Here is an 8,846-nt window from a genome sequence, read left to right as displayed (position 1 = left end):
GTGCCCCAAGCCGGGCCTAGAGCTGAAGCTTAACAGAGAAGATTACCGGAGATCCCCTCCACGGAACGGGACAAGGCAAGGACCGTTGCCATTAGTGTCACCTGCACTATCTGTTGGTACCGACAGGTTAGTGCAGGTGACACTGGTGACAAATTTCCTTTAACTATTCCCATCAAGGGACTTTGAGCAGCAATCTTTCGATAGCTATGTAATAATACACTGCACTAGTGTCTTAGGCCTCTTGTCATTATTCTAAAAGACAATGTATGGTTACAGTATTGTCAGGGGTTTTAGTTTGGGTTTTTGGTTTAAAAATGTTTTTTCTCTTTTTAATATGTTTTTTTTTTAGGGTGTTCTGTTAAAAAATTTTTTTTACTTTTTTTTCTTTACTTTTTATTTTTTGGTCTTTTTTAACAAATACGATGAGAGGCCTTTCCCCAGTGATCTTTTGATCACCCATATAAAACATTGCAATAGTGTTATAGTGCAGTGTATTATCGCTGTCAGCATTATGTTGACAGACGATTTTTAATTATAGCTTATGTGAGGGGAGAAATGGGTTATTTTTTTAAATTCTTTTTTATATAAACATTTATTTTTTTGTAGGGGTTGGGGTGAATTATTTTATAAATTGTTTATTTTTAACTTCATTTACATAGGATCCGGGCAGAATACATTGCCATCTATGATGACGGTAATGTACGCTTGGAACCTCCGGCAATAGTTATTCCGGCTGAAAATTCCTAGCTAGCCTTTAAGTTTTTTTTTACAAAGGGGACTTTTAACAGCGATCTTAAGATCGCTCATATAATACACTGCACTAGTATTAAAGTGCAGTGTATTATGCGCTTCATGATTATTTCAACAGGCTATGTATTATTATGGCTATAGTCTTTTAATATATAGTTTTTTAATTCTCATTATTTTTATAATTATATATTTGTAGCTAAAACAAATTATTGATTTTTCTTCACATTACAGTTATGTACTAAATCTGCAGTCAGTTTGTCTAAAGGAAACTTTAAACCTTGCGGTAAGACGGGTCTATTCTATTAAATATTGATAAAGGAATTCCTACAAATAAAAAACAGATATTAAGGATCATAAATGTTCCTATTCTCTGTACCTGAGACATGGTTGTGTTATATAAGAAGCTGTCCATAGACGATATACTTATTAACAACACATATATGTTCATGTATAAGGTGGAGACTATGACATCTCTGCAGGTCTAGATATTACATCTAGCCTGATTGTTATCAGTAATTAATATAAATATTAATTACCTGTCCTGTGGTTCCTTTCTTGCAGTTGACGGGGGTATAGGTCACTTTCACCTTCTCACCGGACATCAGTCACCTGTAAAAAGACACAGGTATGATAACATGTTCCTGATACATTCTACAGACGCTAATATATATAACACTCTAGGGCCAGAACTACTTATCTCAGGAATTATGAAACCGTATAAGAAAAAGGAACAAAAAAAAATGGAACACATTGGGATTTAGATGATAGGGATTTTTATTTCTATAGTAGTGCAGTGTACTACTCCTCCCATCATCCCAGGATGATGTTGACGCAGACTATTGACAGGTTTTTGGAGGGTTTGTTTTTGTAATGTTTGGGTTATGTCTTAATTTTCATTTATTTATTCATACATTTTAAGGGTAATATATGTTTTCTTTGGGGGAGGGGGCAGAAAATTTTATAAATTATTATTGTGTATTTCTTTTTTCAAAAGCATTTCTGCCTTTCTACTGTTTTCTTTTTCTTTTTTTTTGTTGGTCAATAAATCATGTTATTACACTTTTATTTTATGGGTTGTTTTTTTCACCCATATTCCCATTAGAGGGCAACCTTTCACCAAAGATCTGATTATTTCTATAAAACACTGCACTACTATTGTGGTGCAGTGTACTATTCCTCTCAGCATTATTCTGACAGGCAGTGCATGGTTATGGCATTGTGATGGATTTGTATGGGGTTATATAGTTTTTGGGGGAATTTTTATATTTTTTTTCTATTTTCTTAATTTTATATTTCATACCAAATATGTTTTTTTAGGGATATTTTTGTAGAAGATTTTTTTCTTTTTTAATTATTTGATTAACCTTCTTTTTCTTTTATTGTTTTTAATGGAAATATGTCACCAGTGTCACCTACACAAAAGTGGCGATACTGACAGATAGTGCAGGTGACACTGGTGACAACGGTACTTACCTTTTCCCGTTCAGTGGCGGGAATCTCCGGTGATCTTCTCTGTTAAGCTTAAGCTCTGGCCAGCTTGGTGCATGGGCGGAGCATAGGGACATCACCACTGCTGTTCTTTAGCAGCGGGACCAAGCAGGGAGCAGCAGCGGTGATGTCACTAAGCTCTGCCAATGCCCCTAGCCGCTGCTGCTCTCTGCTGGACTCGTAGCAGCAGTGACATTCCTAAGCTCCACTCGTGCCCCAAGCCGGGCCTAGAGCTGAAGCTTAACAGAGAAGATTACCGGAGATCCCCTCCACGGAACGGGACAAGGCAAGGACCGTTGTCATTAGTGTCACCTGCACTATCTGTTGGTACCGACAGGTTAGTGCAGGTGACACTGGTGACAAATTTCCTTTAACTATTCCCATCAAGGGACTTTGAGCAGCAATCTTTCGATAGCTATGTAATAATACACTGCACTAGTGTCTTAGGCCTCTTGTCATTATTCTAAAAGACAATGTATGGTTACAGTATTGTCAGGGGTTTTATTTTGGGTTTTTGGTTTAAAAATGTTTTTTCTTTTTTTAGTATGTTTTTTTTTTAGGGTGTTCTGTTTAAATTTTTTTTAACTTTTTTTTCTTTACTTTTTATTTTTTGGTCTTTTTTAACAAATACGATGAGAGGCCTTTCCCCAGTGATCTTTTGATCACCCATATAATACATTGCAATAGTGTTATAATGCAGTGTATTATCGCTGTCAGCATTATGTTGACAGTCGATTTTTAATTATAGCTTATGTGAGGGGAGAAATGGGTTATTTTTTTTAATTCTTTTTTATATAAACATTTATTTTTTTGTAGGGGTTGGGGTGAATTATTTTATAAATAGTTTATTTTTAACTTCATTTACATAGGATCCGGGCAGAATACATTGCCATCTATGATGACGGTAATGTACACTTGGATCCTCCGGCAATAGTTATTCCGGCTGAAAATTCCTAGCTAGCCTTTAAGTTTTTTTTACAAAGGGGACTTTTAACAGCGATCTTAAGATCGCTCATATAATACACTGCACTAGTATTAAAGTGCAGTGTATTATGCGCTTCATGATTATTTCAACAGGCTATGTATTATTATGGCTATAGTCTTTTAATAGATAGTTTTTTAATTCTCATTATTTTTATAATTATATATTTGTAGCTAAAACAAATTATTGATTTTTCTTCACATTACAGTTATGTACTAAATCTGCAGTCAGTTTGTCTAAAGGAAACTTTAAACCTTGGGGTAAGACGGGTCTATTCTATTAAATATTGATAAAGGAATTCCTACAAATAAAAAACAGATATTAAGGATCATAAATGTTCCTATTCTCTGTACCTGAGACATGGTTGTGTTATATAAGAAGCTGTCCATAGACGATATACTTATTAACAACACATATATGTTCATGTATAAGGTGGAGACTATGACATCTCTGCAGGTCTAGATATTACATCTAGCCTGATTGTTATCAGTAATTAATATAAATATTAATTACCTGTCCTGTGGTTCCTTTCTTGCAGTTGACGGGGGTATAGGTCACTTTCACCTTCTCACCGGACATCAGTCACCTGTAAAAAGACACAGGTATGATAACATGTTGCTGATACATGCTACAGACGCTAATATATATAACACTCTAGGGCCAGAACTACTTATCTCAGGAATTATGAAACCGCATAAGAAAAAGGAACAAAAAAAATGGAACACATTGGGATTTAGATGATAGGGATTTTTATTTCTATAGTAGTGCAGTGTACTACTCCTCCCATCATCCCAGGATGAAGTTGACGCAGACTATTGACAGGTTTTTGGAGGGTTTGTTTTTGTAATGTTTGGGTTATGTCTTAATTTTCATTTATTTATTCATACATTTTAAGGGTAATATATGTTTTCTTTGGGGGAGGGGGCAGAAAATTTTATAAATTATTATTGTGTATTTCTTTTTTCAAAAGCATTTCTGCCTTTCTACTGTTTTCTTTTTCTTTTTTTTGTTGGTCAATAAATCATGTTATTACACTTTTATTTTATGGGTTGTTTTTTTCACCCATATTCCCATTAGAGGGCAACCTTTCACCAAAGATCTGATTATTTCTATAAAACACTGCACTACTATTGTGGTGCAGTGTATTATTCCTCTCAGCATTATTCTGACAGGCAGTGCATGGTTATGGCATTGTAAGGGATTTGTATGGGGTTATATAGTTTTTGGGGGAATTTTTATATTTTTTTTCTATTTTCTTAATTTTATATTTCATACCAAATATGTTTTTTTAGGGATATTTTTGTAGAAGATTTTTTTCTTTTTTAATTATTTTATTAACCTTCTTTTTCTTTTATTGTTTTTAATGGAAATATGTCACCAGTGTCACCTACACAAAAGTGGCGATACTGACAGATAGTGCAGGTGACACTGGTGACAACGGTACTTACCTTTTCCCGTTCAGTGGCGGGAATCTCCGGTGATCTTCTCTGTTAAGCTTAAGCTCTGGCCAGCTTGGTGCATGGGTGGAGCATAGGGACATCAACACTGCTGTTCTTTAGCAGCGGGACCAAGCAGGGAGCAGCAGCGGTGATGTCACTAAGCTCTGCCAATGCCCCTAGCCGCTGCTGCTCTCTGCTGGACTCGTAGCAGCAGTGACATTCCTAAGCTCCACTCGTTCCCCAAGCCGGGCCTAGAGCTGAAGCATAACAGAGAAGATTACCGGAGATCTCCTCCACGGAACGGGACAAGGCAAGGACCGTTGCCATTAGTGTCACCTGCACTATCTGTTGGTACCGACAGGTTAGTGCAGGTGACACTGGTGACAAATTTCCTTTAACTATTCCCATCAAGGGACTTTGAGCAGCAATCTTTCGATAGCTATGTAATAATACACTGCACTAGTGTCTTAGGCCTCTTGTCATTATTCTAAAAGACAATGTATGGTTACAGTATTGTCAGGGGTTTTAGTTTGGGTTTTTGGTTTAAAAATGTTTTTTCTTTTTTTAGTATGTTTTTTTTTTAGGGTGTTCTGTTTAAATTTTTTTTTTACTTTTTTTTCTTTACTTTTTATTTTTTGGTCTTTTTTAACAAATACGATGAGAGGCCTTTCCCCAGTGATCTTTTGATCACCCATATAATACATTGCAATAGTGTTATAGTGCAGTGTATTATCGCTGTCAGCATTATGTTGACAGCCGATTTTTAATTATAGCTTATGTGAGGGGAGAAATGGGTTATTTTTATAAATTCTTTTTTATATAAACATTTATTTTATTGTAGGGGTTGGGGTGAATTATTTTATAAATTGTTTATTTTTAACTTCATTTACATAGGATCCGGGTAGAATACATTGCCATCTATGATGACGGTAATGTACGCTTGGAACCTCCGGCAATAGTTATTCCGGCTGAAAATTCCTAGCTAGCCTTTAATTTTTTTTTTACAAAGGGGACTTTTAACAGCGATCTTAAGATCGCTCATATAATACACTGCACTAGTATTAAAGTGCAGTGTATTATGCGCTTCATGATTATTTCAACAGGCTATGTATTATTATGGCTATAGTCTTTTAATATATAGTTTTTTAATTCTCATTATTTTTATAATTATATATTTGTAGCTAAAACAAATTATTGATTTTTCTTCACATTACAGTTATGTACTAAATCTGCAGTCAGTTTGTCTAAAGGAAACTTTAAACCTTGGGGTAAGACGGGTCTATTCTATTAAATATTGATAAAGGAATTCCTACAAATAAAAAACAGATATTAAGGATCATAAATGTTCCTATTCTCTGTACCTGAGACATGGTTGTGTTATATAAGAAGCTGTCCATAGACGATATACTTATTAACAACACATATATGTTCATGTATAAGGTGGAGACTATGACATCTCTGCAGGTCTAGATATTACATCTAGCCTGATTGTTATCAGTAATTAATATAAATATTAATTACCTGTCCTGTGGTTCCTTTCTTGCAGTTGACGGGGGTATAGGTCACTTTCACCTTCTCACCGGACATCAGTCACCTGTAAAAAGACACAGGTATGATAACATGTTCCTGATACATGCTACAGACGCTAATATATATAACACTCTAGGGCCAGAACTACTTATCTCAGGAATTATGAAACCGCATAAGAAAAAGGAACAAAAAAAATGGAACACATTGGGATTTAGATGATAGGGATTTTTATTTCTATAGTAGTGCAGTGTACTACTCCTCCCATCATCCCAGGATGAAGTTGACGCAGACTATTGACAGGTTTTTGGAGGGTTTGTTTTTGTAATGTTTGGGTTATGTCTTAATTTTCATTTATTTATTCATACATTTTAAGGGTAATATATGTTTTCTTTGGGGGAGGGGGCAGAAAATTTTATAAATTATTATTGTGTATTTCTTTTTTCAAAAGCATTTCTGCCTTTCTACTGTTTTCTTTTTCTTTTTTTTGTTGGTCAATAAATCATGTTATTACACTTTTATTTTATGGGTTGTTTTTTTCACCCATATTCCCATTAGAGGGCAACCTTTCACCAAAGATCTGATTATTTCTATAAAACACTGCACTACTATTGTGGTGCAGTGTATTATTCCTCTCAGCATTATTCTGACAGGCAGTGCATGGTTATGGCATTGTAAGGGATTTGTATGGGGTTATATAGTTTTTGGGGGAATTTTTATATTTTTTTTCTATTTTCTTAATTTTATATTTCATACCAAATATGTTTTTTTAGGGATATTTTTGTAGAAGATTTTTTTCTTTTTTAATTATTTTATTAACCTTCTTTTTCTTTTATTGTTTTTAATGGAAATATGTCACCAGTGTCACCTACACAAAAGTGGCGATACTGACAGATAGTGCAGGTGACACTGGTGACAACGGTACTTACCTTTTCCCGTTCAGTGGCGGGAATCTCCGGTGATCTTCTCTGTTAAGCTTAAGCTCTGGCCAGCTTGGTGCATGGGTGGAGCATAGGGACATCAACACTGCTGTTCTTTAGCAGCGGGACCAAGCAGGGAGCAGCAGCGGTGATGTCACTAAGCTCTGCCAATGCCCCTAGCCGCTGCTGCTCTCTGCTGGACTCGTAGCAGCAGTGACATTCCTAAGCTCCACTCGTTCCCCAAGCCGGGCCTAGAGCTGAAGCATAACAGAGAAGATTACCGGAGATCTCCTCCACGGAACGGGACAAGGCAAGGACCGTTGCCATTAGTGTCACCTGCACTATCTGTTGGTACCGACAGGTTAGTGCAGGTGACACTGGTGACAAATTTCCTTTAACTATTCCCATCAAGGGACTTTGAGCAGCAATCTTTCGATAGCTATGTAATAATACACTGCACTAGTGTCTTAGGCCTCTTGTCATTATTCTAAAAGACAATGTATGGTTACAGTATTGTCAGGGGTTTTAGTTTGGGTTTTTGGTTTAAAAATGTTTTTTCTTTTTTTAGTATGTTTTTTTTTTAGGGTGTTCTGTTTAAATTTTTTTTTTACTTTTTTTTCTTTACTTTTTATTTTTTGGTCTTTTTTAACAAATACGATGAGAGGCCTTTCCCCAGTGATCTTTTGATCACCCATATAATACATTGCAATAGTGTTATAGTGCAGTGTATTATCGCTGTCAGCATTATGTTGACAGCCGATTTTTAATTATAGCTTATGTGAGGGGAGAAATGGGTTATTTTTATAAATTCTTTTTTATATAAACATTTATTTTATTGTAGGGGTTGGGGTGAATTATTTTATAAATTGTTTATTTTTAACTTCATTTACATAGGATCCGGGCAGAATACATTGCCATCTATGATGACGGTAATGTACGCTTGGAACCTCCGGCAATAGTTATTCCGGCTGAAAATTCCTAGCTAGCCTTTAATTTTTTTTTTACAAAGGGGACTTTTAACAGCGATCTTAAGATCGCTCATATAATACACTGCACTAGTATTAAAGTGCAGTGTATTATGCGCTTCATGATTATTTCAACAGGCTATGTATTATTATGGCTATAGTCTTTTAATATATAGTTTTTTAATTCTCATTATTTTTATAATTATATATTTGTAGCTAAAACAAATTATTGATTTTTCTTCACATTACAGTTATGTACTAAATCTGCAGTCAGTTTGTCTAAAGGAAACTTTAAACCTTGGGGTAAGACGGGTCTATTCTATTAAATATTGATAAAGGAATTCCTACAAATAAAAAACAGATATTAAGGATCATAAATGTTCCTATTCTCTGTACCTGAGACATGGTTGTGTTATATAAGAAGCTGTCCATAGACGATATACTTATTAACAACACATATATGTTCATGTATAAGGTGGAGACTATGACATCTCTGCAGGTCTAGATATTACATCTAGCCTGATTGTTATCAGTAATTAATATAAATATTAATTACCTGTCCTGTGGTTCCTTTCTTGCAGTTGACGGGGGTATAGGTCACTTTCACCTTCTCACCGGACATCAGTCACCTGTAAAAAGACACAGGTATGATAACATGTTCCTGATACATGCTACAGACGCTAATATATATAACACTCTAGGGCCAGAACTACTTATCTCAGGAATTATGAAACCGCATAAGAAAAAGGAACAAAAAAAAATGGAACACATTGGG

This window comes from Hyla sarda, chromosome 13 (genome assembly GCF_029499605.1).
Source record: "Hyla sarda isolate aHylSar1 chromosome 13, aHylSar1.hap1, whole genome shotgun sequence".
NCBI classification, from domain to species: domain Eukaryota; kingdom Metazoa; phylum Chordata; class Amphibia; order Anura; family Hylidae; genus Hyla; species Hyla sarda.
Note: the sequence above shows the minus strand (reverse complement) of the source record.